This window comes from Microtus pennsylvanicus, chromosome 8 (genome assembly GCF_037038515.1).
Source record: "Microtus pennsylvanicus isolate mMicPen1 chromosome 8, mMicPen1.hap1, whole genome shotgun sequence".
NCBI classification, from domain to species: domain Eukaryota; kingdom Metazoa; phylum Chordata; class Mammalia; order Rodentia; family Cricetidae; genus Microtus; species Microtus pennsylvanicus.
Genome location: NC_134586.1, coordinates 41,301,990 through 41,318,643, shown reverse-complemented (window position 1 = coordinate 41,318,643; position 16,654 = coordinate 41,301,990).

The window sequence follows — 16,654 nt, the reverse complement described above, 5'->3', positions numbered from 1 at the left end:
TTTAGTTTCTCCATCAAAGTGATTGTTAAGAAATAGATGTTTCTTGTAATTTCTACATCCTTTACTTCCCCAAAGAGCTGAATGGGTCTATGTTTTTTTCCACTTAGATTATTTGCATTGACACATTGTGATATGATTCTCTTAGGGAAAAGTAAGATAATGTACAAGGACAACTTCCAAAGCCAAAATACTTTGAGTGTCACTGTGTTTCAGCTACCAGCATTTGTAACAAAGCCAGCTCTTAGCTTATTCTGTTTTAAAACAAGAACCTCATTGCAGTTAGCTTCTTTACAGACAGACAATAGAAATAGCTATGAACATGATAAAAAGGAGAATGAGTATATCAAAGTAGGCGTATGTGCGATTTTTTTTCCTTCTTTTCTGGCTGTATTCAAGATACGTGACTCTCAAGAATATCAGAAATAGCAAACTTGATCAGACAGCTCCATTTCTGTTTCTACATGAAGCTAGGGGAAAAAGTTACAATTTTAAAATTCTAACAAGGCACAGTACTTCTTTAAAAGTATATGTCTGTAAAAATATTCAGGAGGAAATAAGAGTTCATTAGCATTTTGTACTGGACTATATGCCACTGGTTCTGTTTTTTTCAGATTGCTCTGAGCAAGTCATCTGTCACATCCATGACCTGTTGCAACTTTGGATGACTATTAGGATTGGACAGTGTTTCCCCTTTAATGTATATCTTTATTGAAAGAAACCTATGTTTAGGCACAGTCCTTTTGGCGCACACACACATACACAACATTAACAATGCAATAAAATGAAATGTTTTATCTTTTTACTGAATTTGTCTTCGTACAAGATCCAAGAACAGTATAAAGAATTAAAAGGTCAAGTTCAAATCTACCACTACTAATACCTCACAAAGACAGAAATACGGCCTAAAAGTTACTTTCATTTTCTTTAACAGAGTTGAATTATTCCAATGAATAGATATCCATCCTCTGCTGTGACTATGCATTAGTGCCACTGGTATATACATACAGTTGTGTGGTCTGTGCACTGTACCAGAAAACATAAACATAAGAATTAACCCTACTGGTTTATGACATAATTCAACTCATATCCTGATTTACGATCATCAGTAACATAATAAACAAAGCAAAATAAAAGAGCAAGGTAGCTTAAACATCACTTATAAATATAGCTAGACTTTATGGCGATTGTATATGAATATGAATGTCTCAGTGAATTTTTGATTAAAAAAGAGAGATTTCATTATTACACTGTTGCAAGGAGCTGGTTGCTTGTCCCAGCTACCCAGAACTGAAATAACCACACAGAAACTGTATTAATTAAAGCACTGCTTCTCTCAATAGCTCTAGCTTCTTATTGGCTAACGCTTATATCTTAATTTAACCCATCTCCTTTAATCTGTGTATCGCCATGTGGCAGTGGCTTACTGGCAAAGTTTTGGCATATGTGACTCTGTTGGCGGCCCCAGGGCATCTCCCTCTCCTCCTTCCATCTCCCAGCATTCCATCTAGTGTTCCCCACCTACCTAAGTTCTGCAACAGGCCAAGGCAGTTTCATTATTCATTAACTAATAAAAGCAACACATAAACAGAAGGACCACCCACACCATTTCCCCTTTTCTCTTTAAATAAAAAAGGAGGGTTTTAACATTAACATAGTAAAATTGCATGTAACAAAACAAGTATCAAGTAAGAATTGCAGTTGCAATATTTATATCTACTTTCTATCTATTATTCAACTCCATCAAAGATTCCATCCAGAAGGATATAACATATAAGTTAACAGGAAGTGCATTGCAAGCAACTTCCAAAATTCTAGAATTTACAGAGACTTCTCACTACCTGGACAGTCACCCAAAGTTCTTCTGTATCATTGGGACATCCATCTTCAGCCTACAGGCCCATAGTATCCAGCAGACTTTTCATGAAGCAGGAAATTTCAAAGACAGTTCTGCCTATATTGGCTGTTTGTCAGTCATTTTCTTCTGTGTCCTTCAGAATGTCTAGCAGACACTTTCATGAAGCAGGAACCCCAAAGGACCATCTCACCTTTAGGCAAATTCAGCAGTCATTTATCTGTGGGTCTTGCACGTCCAGTTAAGGAGTCCAGGCAAAAGCAATTTTTTTTTTGCCCAAATAGCCAACTGACTCCACAAGGAGCCTCTTTGATGCCTATATTCCCCTTGAAGTGGTGTGGTGCTGCCAGGAGCAGATGTGTCTCATTTTCATGAAAAGTCTTAAATTCTTAAAATGTTTAAAATGCCATATCCTGAAAGTTTCTGAAAGATTTGAAGAATACCAATCTAACTGAAATATATCTCTATATATCTAGAAAACCTAAATAAATGACAATTTTGATTATTATAGATGATTATCTATTAACCTATATTTTAATTATATATTACACTTTTAAATGAACTACACAATCACAATACCTTTCAATGTATTTCAAGAGCAGAAATATATATATATAAATTGACCTTAAATTTGTATCAATAAACCAAGATCCATGACATTGCAAATCTCTACAGTATACCCCCCTTTAAATGTAAACAAACATTTATTAACTGCTTCCTGTTGTTTATTGGGTGAAGAATTTTTTGTGGGGGTGTTTACAGCAACTTTCAGGGGGGTCTTGTTCCATCAAACCATATTGGTCTGGAAGCAACCCACAGTTTCTCATCTTCTGTGGAAACAAATGAAGAACCCCTTTTTCAAAGCAACATATCCTTAAACTCAAATTTTGAAATTAAGATACCTTTATATTGGTTTAACTTAGCAGTGCATACAATGAAGTGTCTCTCTGTACTTAGCTCCCTCACAGTCAAAAAATTAAAAAAGACACAATAATATACATAATCCAGACTTTCTGTGCATATTTCATCTTTACATGGATTGTTTTACTTTACTTCTTTAATCTATGACTACTTGTACTCTGTCTCTTTAAAGACTTTACCCCTTTTTTTTAAGCATTGACTCTATTTTATGACTATCTGTACTTGTTTTCTTCTCTCTTCCAAGCCTACATGCATTTATCCAACATTATGACTCATCTGAATTTGTCTTTATTGCATATCTGTAATTCTTTACTGTCTTGAAGAGTTTTTAAAATGGTAAGAAGCTTGGTTGTAGCTGCTCTGGATGCTGGCTCCACCTCTCTCCATTTTTAAAATGGTGGAGGCTCTGAGGCTGCCATGTAGGAGCTGCACTCAGCACTTTGACTCTGAAAATGAGTGTGTAGCACAGAAACCATTTTTACTGAGTAATAGCTAAATCCCCCATACAGAAGAGCACTGCGCAGACTAGAGATATTTCCATGGAAATCCATCATGTTCTCCTGCCTGTACAAGCCTATTAGACCCGATCCTACCACCTGCCCTGGTGAAGAACACTGAGCCTTGTGCATGGTCTCAGCTACTTTCCTCCTGACACTGAGTGGGCACACAAACACCCGGGCCCACAAATGCCATTGAAATGTTCCCTAGCTGGAGTTTACACTGGTAGCGTAACCCAGGAAACCACATTTTAAAACAGCATGGCTAAGCCGGGCGATGGTGGCGTAAGCCTTTAATCCCAACACTCGGGAGGCAGAGGCAGGCGGATCTCTGTGAGTTCGAGACCAGCCTGGTCTACAGAGCTAGTTCCAGGACAGGAACCAAAGCCACAAAGAAACCCTGTCTAAAAAAAAAAAAAAAAAAAAAAAAAAAAAAAAAAAAAAAAACAAAACAGCATGGCTTTTTTCCTGCTAAGGTTGAATCAGGAAAACCTCTCTATAAGGAGCCATGCCTTTGGTTGCTTCTAGCAAACAAAGCCCACCCAAGAAAATGCTGCTAGCAAACCATGCTTAATTCTGTCTTTTGTGTCCAGAATTAATTTTTAAGTTTTCTCATGTTTTATGTGGATTTAGTCCACCACGTTGTTGCACCATTTGTTGCAGAGAGCCACTTGGTCACCCCGGCTGCCCAGTACCGAAATAATGACACAGGAACTATTAATTAAACCAGTGCTTGGCCCATTAGCTCTAGCTTCTTATTGGCTAACCCTTGTAATGCTGGAATTAATGGTGATGTATATGTATGTTTCAGTGAATTTTTTTCATTAAAAAAGAGAGAGATTTAATTTATTTCCACCCTTTTGAACTCAAAATATCACATCTATTTATATATTTGTCCTGATACTTGGTGGTGCTATTATTCATCTAAATATATGGCTTCCTATCATTTTCATCCTACAAACAGTTCTAAGACATAGCGAGTAAAATCATAAAAACAAATTGGAGACAACATGATATTCAGGAATCCATAGACATAGATACTTACAGACTCTCTTAGTTAGCACTAGTTAATGATTTCCACTGATTTTCAATATTATTCAAATAATATTTGTTGTCTTCAATCAAATAACACCTTTTTGCAAAATATAAAGAAGAAAGGACTAAAAATAACTATGATTATGAATGAGTGAGTGGGTGAGTGAGAGGTGGCTGTCTTTTTTCTTTCTGTAATCTATGAAAGGATTCCAGGAAATGTAGTAGAATATAAATCTGAGAGATCCTTTGAAACAGCCTAGGTCTCACTCTTTCACTCTTTGAAGCCAGATGCCACCCATATATGGCATTTCAGTGATAAATGAAACAGTAGAAATAGGAAGAGTGGTTCTTTTGAAGACAGTACAGATAGGGGAGAACCTTAGCCAGTTTCTACAACACATATTGGTATTGCATGAAATTACCTTGTTAGGATTTTTTCCTAATGCAAGCTCTCTGCCAATGCCAATTCCCAATCAAGCCAAATCAAAACTAACCAAATTTAAAAATATCCAGGTTTAAGAGGATTCCTGCACTCTTGAGTGACCAGGAGGGGGAACCAGGAGGCCACAAATGTGACCACCAGGGGGAAGGGAAAGGGACCACATGATCCTCTTTTGGGAGTTAACTTAAACTCCAGGGAGGGGCCAGGGCCTGTCATCCTGGGATTTGGAGTACAGACCAATACAACTCTCAGGCCTTGGGGCTGGGGTCTATGCTCCCAGCTTAACATTCAACACTTTTTGGATATAGGGATGATAGGAAATTTAAGTGGTAATTGTGACCAACAATTTGGGCTCTCTAGAAAAAAAGGGCATTGACTCATGTCTGGCTACTTGTTGCAGGCATAGGGTGATGTGGGGAAGGGAAGAGCTAGGTGTTGCTGGGTCCATGCTCAGCAAGAGGTGTGGCTGGAAAGGCATCCCATTCCCTGTCATCCCAGAGACGTCAGACATCTGTTCCTTGGGAGAGGTGAGAAGGCAGGTGTCTAAAAAGAAAATATTGTTATTACCAAAGATGAGTGTGACAGGATGAGGAGCAGGTAGGTCCTTCATTGTGGCATCCTGGAAAACTGGAGGGAGGAAGGTCCTGTCTGTTGGACCAAGTGTCCTCAGTAGGTGCCAACTTGAGCCTGGAGAAATGGTACCAGCATGAGTGTCCCACGAACTTGGCAGCTGAGGATTACAGTGTGAGGTACTGTCCATCAAGGTTCTAGAGACCTAAGAGTTAACTGTGTGAGGAGTACTCTGTCCCCTGGGGAGAAAGGGGCAGGTTTAGGGGCACGAGGGTCCACTGGTGTGATGGCAGGAAGACAACTGTCAGCATGTGAACAGAGAAGGGACCTTAAAAGGGAGAGGTAGGGTAGGTACTCCACCAATGGAAGAGTTTGAACTGGGAGGTGATGGTTAAGGAAAAATGGCCTGCCATAAAGCAGCTCAAAAGGGCTCAGGTCCATAGGGAAATGTGGGGAGGCCCTGAGGTGAGTCAGGGCCATGGGGAGATGGGAGGGCCAAGATAACCTGAGTTTAATGGAGGGCTTGGTTAGTTGTTTTCTTATGAGTCCATTGGCCCTCTTGAACTTTTCAGAGGACTGTGGATGGTAGGGGTGTGGAATTTCTAGGAGATGTTGAGAGCTTCTGACACAAACTCTATGACCCTGAGCTTCCACATCTGCTTTTCGCTGGAGACCGGAAATGCTTCTATCCATTCTGTAAAAGTGTCCACAAGTGTAAAGAGATAAGGGACATTTTTTTCCTTTTATGAGCAGGCATATGGGTGAAATCAAATTGCCAATCTTTGCCTGGTTGGTGTCCGCCAATCTGATGTAGAGACAGAGTTACATGGAGAGTCCCTTGTGGGTTGTCCAGGGCACATGTCTGTCAAGAGGTGTGAACCTGTAAAATAAAATCTTGGAGATGAGTGGGATCAAAAAGGGGATCCAAGAAGCAGAACAAAGCTTTGGGGAAGCTGCTAAGGATTTCTCAACCAGTAAAGGTCCTGGGCAAGCACGTATCACTAAGAAAGAATGAGAGAAAAATTGTCCTGCAAGAATGCAGGGCGATTCAATAAAATACTGGCAAACCGAATCCAAGAACACATTAGAAAAATTATCCATTATGATCAAGTAGGCTTCATCCCAGAGATGCAGGGCTGGTTCAACATACGCAAATCTATCAATGTAATCCACCATATAAATAAACTGAAAGAAAAAAACCATATGATCATTTCATTAGATGCTGAAAAAGCATTTGACAAAATTCAACACCCCTTTATGATAAAAGTCTTGGAGAGATTAGGGATACAAGGGTCATACCTAAATATAATAAAAGCTATTTACAGCAAGCCGTCAGCTAACATTAAATTAAATGGAGAAAAACTCAAAGCCATCCCACTAAAATCAGGAACACGACAAGGCTGTCCACTCTCTCCATACCTCTTCAATATAGTGCTTGAAGTTCTAGCAATAGCAATAAGACAACATAAAGGGATCAAGGGGATTCGTATCGGAAAAGAAGAAGTTAAGCTCTCGTTATTTGCAGATGATATGATAGTATACATAAGCGACCCCAAAAACTCTACCAAAGAACTCCTACAGCTGATAAACACCTTTAGTAATGTGGCAGGATACAAGATCAACTCCAAAAAATCAGTGGCCTTCCTATACACTAAGGATAAGGAAACAGAGAGGGAAATTAGAGAAGCATCACCTTTCACGATAGCCACAAATAGCATAAAATATCTTGGGGTAACTCTGACCAAGGATATGAAAGATCTATTTGACAAGAACTTTAAGTCTTTGAAGAAAGAAATTGAAGAGGACACCAGAAAATGGAAAGATCTTCCTTGCTCCTGGATTGGGAGGATCAACATAGTAAAAATGGCAATTCTACCAAAAGCAATCTATAGATTCAATGCAATCCCCATCAAAATCCCATCAAAATTCTTCACAGATCTGGAGAAGACAATAATCAACTTTATATGGAAAAACAAAAAACCCAGGATAGCCAAAACAATCTTATACAACAAAGGATCGTCTGGAGGCATTACCATCCCTGACTTCAAACTCTACTACAGAGCTACAGTATTGAAAACAGCTTGGTATTGGCATAAAAACAGAGAAGTCGACCAATGGAATCGAATAGAAGACCCTGACATTAACCCACAAACCTATGAACACCTGATTTTCGATAAAGGAGCTAAAAGTATACAATGGAAAAAAGAGAGCATCTTCAACAAATTGTGCTGGCAAAACTGGATGTCAACCTGTAGAAGAATGAAAATAGATCCATATCTATCACCATGCACAAAACTCAAGTCCAAATGGATTAACGACCTCAATATCAGTTTGGACACAGTGAACCTGATAGAAGAGAAAGTGGGAAGTACCCTACAACAGATGGGCACAGGAGATCTCTTCCTATGTATAACCCCAGCAGCACAGACATTAAGGACCTCATTGAATAAATGGGACCTCCTGAGACTGAGAAGCTTCTGTAAAGCAAAGGACACTGTCACTAAGACACAAAGGCAACCCACCAACTGGGAGAAGATCTTCACCAACCCCGCAACTGACAAAGGTCTGATCTCCAAAATATATAAAGAACTCAAGAAACTAGACCGTAAAAGGCTAATCAACCCAATTATAAAATGGGGCATTGAGCTGAACAGAGAATTCTCAACAGAAGAACTTCAAATGGCCAAAAGACACCTAAGGTCATGCTCAACTTCCTTAGCGATCAGGGAAATGCAAATCAAGACAACTTTAAGATACCATCTTACACCTGTCAGAATGGCTAAAATCAAAAATACCAATGATAGCCTTTGTTGGAGAGGTTGTGGAGAAAGGGGTACACTCATCCATTGCTGGTGGGAATGCAAACTTGTGCAACCACTTTGGAAGGCAGTATGGCGGTTTCTCAGGAAATTCGGGATCAACTTACCCTTAGACCCAGCAATACCACTCTTGGGAATATACCCAAGAGAGGCCTTATCATACAACAAAAGTATATGCTCTACGATGTTCATAGCAGCATTGTTTGTGATAGCCAGAACCTGGAAACAACCTAGATGCCCTTCAATGGAAGAATGGATGAAGAAAGTATGGAATTTATACGTATTAGAGTACTACTCAGCAATAAAAAACAAGGACTTCATGAATTTTGCATACAAATGGATGGAAATAGAAAACACTATCCTGAGTGAGGTAAGCCAGACCCAAAAAGAGGAACATGGGATGTACTCACTCATATTTGGTTTCTAGCCATAAACCAAGGACATTGAGCTTATAATTAGTGATCCTAGAGAAGCTAAATAAGGAGAACCCAAAGAAAAACATATAGGCATCCTCCTGAATATTAACCTTCAGCAAGCGATGAAAGGAGACAGAGACAGAGACCCAAATTGGAGCACAGGACTGAAATCTCAAGGTCCAAATCAGGAGCAGAAGGAGAGAGAGCACGAGCATGGAACTCAGGACCGCGAGGGGTGCACCCACACACTGAAACAATGGGGATGTTCTATTGGGAACTCACCAAGGCCAGCTGGCCTGGGTCTGGAAAAGCCTGGGATAAAACCGGACTCTCTGAACATAGCGGACAATGAGGACTACTGAGAACTCAAGAACAATGGCAATGGGTTTCTGATCCTACTGCCTGCACTGGCTTTGTGGGAGCCTAGGCAGGTTGGATGCTCAACTTACTAGACCTGGATGGAGGTGGGGGTTCCTTGGACTTCCCACAGGACAGGGAACCCTGATTGCTTTTCGGGCTGGGGGGAGACTTAATTGGGGGAGGGGGAGGGAAATGGGAGGCGGTGGCGGGGAAGGGACAGAAATCTTTAATAAATAAATAAATAAATAAATAAATAAAATAAAATAAAAAAAAAAGAATGCAGGGCGATGGCAAAGTTTTAAGTTGGGAGGAATGGGTCCCATATACACTTGTACTGAAATTGGTGAGGGGAACATAAGGCCTGAGTGGGAATAAAAGTAATGGACTTACCTGTTACCTGCAGCTTTACCCTATGGTTGGATAGGATTATGGGATAAACCACATCTGGGCAGCATCAATCCTCTGCAAAGCTGAGAAGTTCGAAGGCTGGCACAGTTTTACTTGCCAATGGTGAGGCTAGACCTCCGTGGCATGGCATAGAGGACAAATCTGCATGGAGGCATTGTGTCCAGGTTACTGGCAGATAGGGCATAACCTTAGAGGAGGCATAGTGCAATATTGTGCCATGCAACAATTTAGGCCACATGTGAAACAGTTTGCCTGTGAGGTTGACTTATTCTAGGCTCTATCAGAATAGAGCCTTATGTTTGACTTCCCTTTTCCCAATTCCTGTGATCTTGGGGCAGCTGCTAAGGGCTGGGCCTGTAGATTGTTGTAGCTTTGTCTATAGGGAAGACTCAGCTTCTTGGGCATTAAAACTTTAAAAGCCATTTTTACCAATTCCCTTATAGGGGTTTGGGGACCCTCCTCAACCTTTTTTAACTCTTTCATAATATCTGGTGATGACTGAGATATAAAATAGGTAAGCAGAAGGAGTAGTAGAAAAGGAACCTAGCTGCTTATTCTATCTGAGAGAGATCTGGAAGAGAAAAGGGAACATGGGGAGGATTGGGAAGGGCTATCCCAGTGCACAGAGGGGTTCAAGGGTTGGGAGAAGAGGTAGGAGGGGGAAAGGGCAGGAAAGGTTGGGAAGGTGGAAGTTAACCTTGATCCAAGGTTGGGTAGTGTGGGCTTAAGGGAGTGAAGGAGGGGCCAGTGCCTCTGGCAGCATGCTACTGCAAGTCATTGGCTACTAAGGGAGGGGAAAGAGTTTAGAGCCCCTCCCCCCCCCAAAAAAACATGGACATATGTAAGCGTTGTCCATTTGTCTTTTCGGCCACAAAAATTTTCAAAGTCCAGGAGGACAGTAAGCTCAAGGCTTCCTTCCAGTGGCCAACTCATCCCATTGTCAAGATCATATTGAAGCCAAATCTTAGTGCATAGGAAAATTAGACATTTGAAACAGATTGATTTAGGACAGGTCCAATTTAAAAAGATTTTGTAAGAGGCATTCTAGGGGCAACAGCGGATCTGGCTATGAACTGCAAGTGCCAATTTTAAGGTCTATGCCTAAACAAATGGCCTAAGTCTATTAAAGTGTGTCTGCTAAAATAACTCTTATGCCTAATGGGGGCCATGGAAATTGAATCCTTGGCATCCCAAAACAAACAAATCCCACCTCAGCTGAGCCCAGTCTTGCTGCTCTGGCTGCTGCAGAGATCAGACTCTTGGCACGAGCTCACAACTTCAACAAGTGTCCCATAAATGACAAAAATACGATAAATGGGTCCCCCCCAAGCCCTATAACATAGATAAGAAAAGTGACTCACCAAGATGCAGCCGCTGTAGCCCAGGAGCCGGTTTTAGCATGGCATGGAGAGCTCAGACTGTAGACTAGGGAACTTTCCACACGTGGCCTAGGGCCATACAGAAAGGGCTACCCTATCTCAGTGGGATCTCCAAGATGGTAGGAATTTTCCCTAACACGAGCTCTGTGCTGATGCAAATTCCCAATCAAGCCAAATCAAAACAAGGAAAATTAAAAGAAAAATATCCAGGTTTAATGGGATTCCTGTGGTCTCAGGTTGCCCAGAGAGGGGATGAGGAGGCCACAAAAGAGACTACCAGGGAGAAGGAAAAAGGACCACCTGATCCTCTTTGGGAGTTTACTTAAATACTCTGTGGGAGTGGTCCTAACCCCCCAAGGCATTCTGGGCAACCTGGGATGTGGAGTCCAAACCAATACAACTCTCAGGCCTTGGGGCTGGGGCTATGCTCCCAACTTAACATACTCTTAAATATTTTTCTCTGGAATTTCTCTCTGAATTAAATAAACTCCAATATATCATGACTCCAGAATTCTTCTCTTGGCTCAAATAATTATTAATAATGGAGTAAAGAAACATTTAGCGTCTTAAACTATGTTTGTAAACAATAATAGTTGACATTTAGTGCTTACACTTTCTCTGGTACTGTATAAATTGCTTCTCATTCATACCTAAATTTTTTTGCAGTAAAAACCTTGAGTAGATATTTACTACATTTTACTTCTTGTTTTGGACTGAAAAAAATAAGAGGCAAAGGATAGTAGATTACTTTGTCTCAGATTATGCAGACAAAAGTGATAGAAGAAAGGTTACCAATCTCAGGCTCACCTTTTCACTAGAAAGACAATTAAAAAATGATTTATTGCTGTTCCATGTGATGCCTATGGGATCTCATACTTCATCAACCCATGAAGTTCAAAGTATTCCATAAAAATAATTTTTACACCCTGATAATTGGGAGGCTAAGGGATTATTATTGTTATTCAAGTGTCTGGGGCAGTTAAGACACCCTAGACTAACTATGCTGAAAGCAGCCACTCTCCAATTTCAAAAGAAGGTACAGAAATATGGTTGCATTCTCTGACCTTTCATCAGGGTGGAGAGGATATACTTCTACGGACCAGCTTAACATCCAAAACATCAAGTAACCACACCCTGGGTCAGGATATCTTACTTTTTAGTCACACATTTGAAAGAACAAAAGCAGCTCAGACTCTCTGACTTTTAGACAAGGTGCACTAGGCTCACATTTTTGGGTTCCCGCATACAATGAAATAACATTTATGATGCTTTACACTTGTCATTATGGACATACAAATTTTCAGAACACAGCTACTCTGTGAAGGAACTAAACTACCTTACATTGAGTGGTACCATGGAAAAGTCATGTGTAGACAGTCTAGTCAAAAGTTTCATTAGTAACCATGCCAGCAGCCAGTTTTAGGAAGCAGAAACACTAGAGAAGTTGCTTCCAAATTATTTATGCCCTATACTGCAGTGGTCCATTAGATATCCCAGCAAAGGCTCTGGATTCATTTTGTTCTCATTACCATAACCTAACACTGGATAGAAACAACTGAAAAATGACTTATTTTGGCTCAGGTATCTTCAAAGAGAAATCATGGCAGCTATGTCAGCTCCACCCAGAGGCAAGATCATGGGTGTAACTTGATTGCCTTGCAGAGGATTAGGAAATAGCTAAAGTTGTAAAGTCCTGACAGAGACAATTACCATAAAATGCCTGATTCCTCTGATAAGCACTGCTTGCTCAGCTTACCATCCCAAAGGCTCCCCACTAAAATTCCATGACAGCCAGATCAGCTCTGTCATCTATGGGCTGAATGTTCTAATATTTGAGACTGTGATAGGTAGTTCACATTCAAATCATAATAGCTACCATACAACAATAGTGATCAGCAATACCAAGAGCACTCTGCCCAAATCCCTGACCCACAGAAGCCATGAGCATGTTTTGGTAAATGCTTTGTGCCACTAGACTTTGAAGTGTTTTTTGTATAACAGTGGTAAAAGTTTGAAAGAAAGCAACGTTTCTTGAATGCATAGTATTATCCACAGGACTTTAATTGACAATAACACTGCCACTGCGTGTTAACACAAACACTGTTGCTGAAGCTCCTTTCACTCCTTCAGCCAATAGCCACTGAGATACCAACCCACTGGGGCATGGTCTCACTCTCTCTCTTTAAAAAAAGCAGCCACTGCCCTCTGCTCGCTCTCTAGCTTCTGGCTCCGCTTCCAGCTACTAGGCTCCTTTCCTGATCACACAGAGGGCTGTTGTCTGGAAGGGTGATCTGTAAGTTTTCCCTTTTAAATAAATAACTATTCTATTAATCATAATTCCAAACTGGTGTGTTTGGATTGTTTGTGACTTATGCCTTCATCAGTGGTGCGAGAGAATTGTCTGTATTCTGTCAATCATGTATTTTAATAAAACTCTGATTGCCGTGCAGGAAGTATAGGCATGTCAACCAGACAAGAAGTAGAGGAGGGGCAATGAGAACAGGAGAATGCTGGAAAGGAGGAAGCCCATTCCTCCCAGTCCAGCCCAGACCACCGAAGAGGCAACATGTGACCTACCAGGCTGAGAAAGTTACCAAGCCATGTGGCTAGCATAAATGGGTTAATATAAGATACAAGAGCTAATAAGAAGACTGAGCTAATGGGCCAATCAGTTTAAAATTAATGCAGACTCTCTGTGTGATTTTCTTTGGCTTGCCGGCTGTGGGGTACTGGACAGGACAGAAACCCCAACAAGCCAGTCCTCACTGCAACAAAACACAGAACCATCCCAGGACAAGTCTGCATCACTGCTGTACTTTCTGAAGTCAGGTTTAAAACTGTCTCAAAAAACGATGTTCTCCACAAGCTGCTTAAGTTCATGGGAATCAGAGCTTTTAAAAGTATGGAATACATGGTACTGATGTTCTTGAGAGTAGTTCATTCTTATGAATAACTTCAATATTCTTCTGTGTACTTGATTTATACTTTTGGGGTACTTCTTGACTCTTTGTTCTCACTCTGCATGCCTCCTACAACAGTTTCTCACTGTAGGTTCTATATATTCCCTCTCCATCAGTCAACAATTTGTATGGCTTTGGTTTCTGGCTTATGTAAGAAATAGGTATAGTGAACATATTTTTGCAAAAATGGCAAGGCTCTGAATACCAGCCTCCATTACAGTTCCCTATGCCTGCTGAGAATCAATGCTTTGTGGCTCTGCTTCAGAAACATTTTATATTCACTGAAAGGTAAATAGTAGCTTGTTCAACATCCAAATCATGATGGTATTCTAATTAGTTGTGTCCAAATTAGCTATCTATTATTCTTGCCCAGAATCCCTGCCATAATCTTCTATGTCTGAGCAAACATGAGTTATGCCAATGTCTTGAATAATGTCAATCTAAACTGAAATGGTTCCAACTTCCTTAATATCATCACCAAATGTCTTATTAATTAATTAATGATGCTGTGAATAATAATCACATAGTTGTTGTTAAACCATACAAGAAGCAGTAGGTGGGAAACAGCAGCAATTGTCTCAGATTACCAGGGTATGAGTCAAAAAACCAGGAAGAGAAGTTGAATATTCTCCACTGCACATTGGAAGCAAACAGGCAGGAAAAACACTACTAATTCACAAGACAGGGTGACTTCTCTGCTGGAATTCTTTGGAAGTCAGTCGACACACTAGGTTGATGACATAAAACACATGGTTTGTGCTGCCTGGCAATCTAGTGGGAGATATTCTGCCTCCTCTTGTGTTTGTTTTAAAACACCTTTCAGAATTTGGGAGCAAATGTAATTCATTCGACAGGACACACAATGAATAGGTTTCTCAGTCCCTTCTGGCAGGTTTATGATGGTGAAAGGAAAGGGAGAGAAGGAAGAATAAGGATTTGGGACAAATAGAGTGAGTAATAAGAGACCAATAAAGCTGTCCATCTGAAGGTACTTTTACTCAAGAGGATTGAAAAGTAGACTTATTCTTTTTCCATCATCAGATTCAGGTGAACACAGTTTGGGAAGACAGTCATTGCTTCAAATGATGGATGGGACTTTCCAGAGCTTGTCACCATTACCTCAAATGTAATCTGGATTACTTTGTTTGCTCAGCTGTTCCTGTTCTCCCCAAGACCCACTCATCTTGTCACAATCCAAGCAAGCGGGAGACACATGGATCATGGTATGCATCAATCGCATGTCCTACATTCTGCACCCCTCCCCCATCCTCTCATCCATCTCTATTGTCCTGGCAAGAAGGTAATGTCTCTGCTCACACATGCCATGTTCAAGCTGAGCAGTGCAGCAATTTTTTGCCAGGAGGCTGGTGACTTTGATTGATTAAAGATTTCTTTGCACTCAAGGCATGGAGTACAGGAAGATCAGAAAATATTGTGACCATTTCAGTTGTGATAGTTGTCCTTGGGTGTCTTCTGGAAATTGGTTTCACCATTTGCAGTGAATATTAAACTTTTCTTACATCCTGTATATTAAAATGGCGTGACACTTGCCTATTTTCTAAACACATCTTCTGGTCTGCTTTAAATCATATCCAATAAATTATAGCACATGATAAAATACAAATGCTAGGTAAATAATTTGTTTATATTATATGGCTGAGTAAATAATGACAAAAAAAATCTGTGCTTGATCACACAACTTACTTCCCAAATAAATTCCCTTCCACTCATGATAGTTAAATTGGTAGATATAAAAATAGCAGCTACAGAGGGCTTTTGTAAACTGTGCAAATCAATTTCTTTACATGGATTCCTATTACATTTAGAGCTGATATTGGTCTATTAAGTAGATAAAAGTGACATTTAGAGATGATGATTTGCTAAAGCCTAATTAGTTCATATATGCTGAAGTTCAGGCTACAAGAATATGAAAACATCTTGACAATTTGCTCACCAGTCTGTCTAGCCCAATACCAGACACACATTAAGCACTGACTGTTTGATATATGACTAATAAATGGATACATAAACATACATACAAAATGTCAATCAAACAAGGTTCTGGTCCCAAAATTTGTGGCATACTGATACTCCCTATTGTGAGTTGCAAAGCAATGCAAAGGAGTGAGCAATATAATTACGTGAGGGCAGGGGAAACTAGTGTTCCTTAGCATTAATCCCACTTATTGAAATTTACAAGTTGAGATTTCTGTTGAATAGACTAAGTACATGGCCCAACAGTTGATTTGTTGTTGTTGTTTTTTGCTTTTTGATTTTGTTTTGTTTTTCTTTCAGAGACAATTTTCTGTGTATGCTGTGGCTAACTGCTAAACATCTGGGCAGAAGAATTGAGCTACTGTTGTAAGTAAAACACTTAAATTAAAACTTCAAATATCTCCTCAACTTTATAATTAAATGTACCATATGGTTCTATTTTACTGAAAGTTGGGGCCTAATTTAATGTTTTCCTTTTTCAGCAACAGATTTTATTGGCTTGTTTTCAATCATTTTTATGTCAGAAAAACAATTACTACCAAGGCAATATTTTGTGATTATTAGACAGAAACAATCTCTTACCTGGGGATAAAAAAATATTGTTTTTGGTTTGGCAAAGTCATTATTTAAGCTCATCTGGGAATAAGACATAGTTGCTTAACTTAACGATTGTTGTGTCATCACAGAAAAGGTTCACACTTCTCAAGTTTCATCTTATATTCTATTTAATTTGAGTATAGTCTGAGACAAAATGCTGACTTTTGCACATTTTAATAGAAGAGGCTGAGCATCATTTGAGGTGTCTTAAAAGTGTCCAGTAAGCAAGTTATAATTGCAGGGCCAACTTTTTCATGTGAAAACTTTGCAACTTCATGTCAGCTTTTCTAAATGAGGGAAGCAAGATGTAGAAAGTGTTAATTTTTATTGAGAGTAGCCATTGAGAGACACACTTCGAATTTTCTATCCTCTTTTTATTGATTCTACAGATATGTACAGTGAA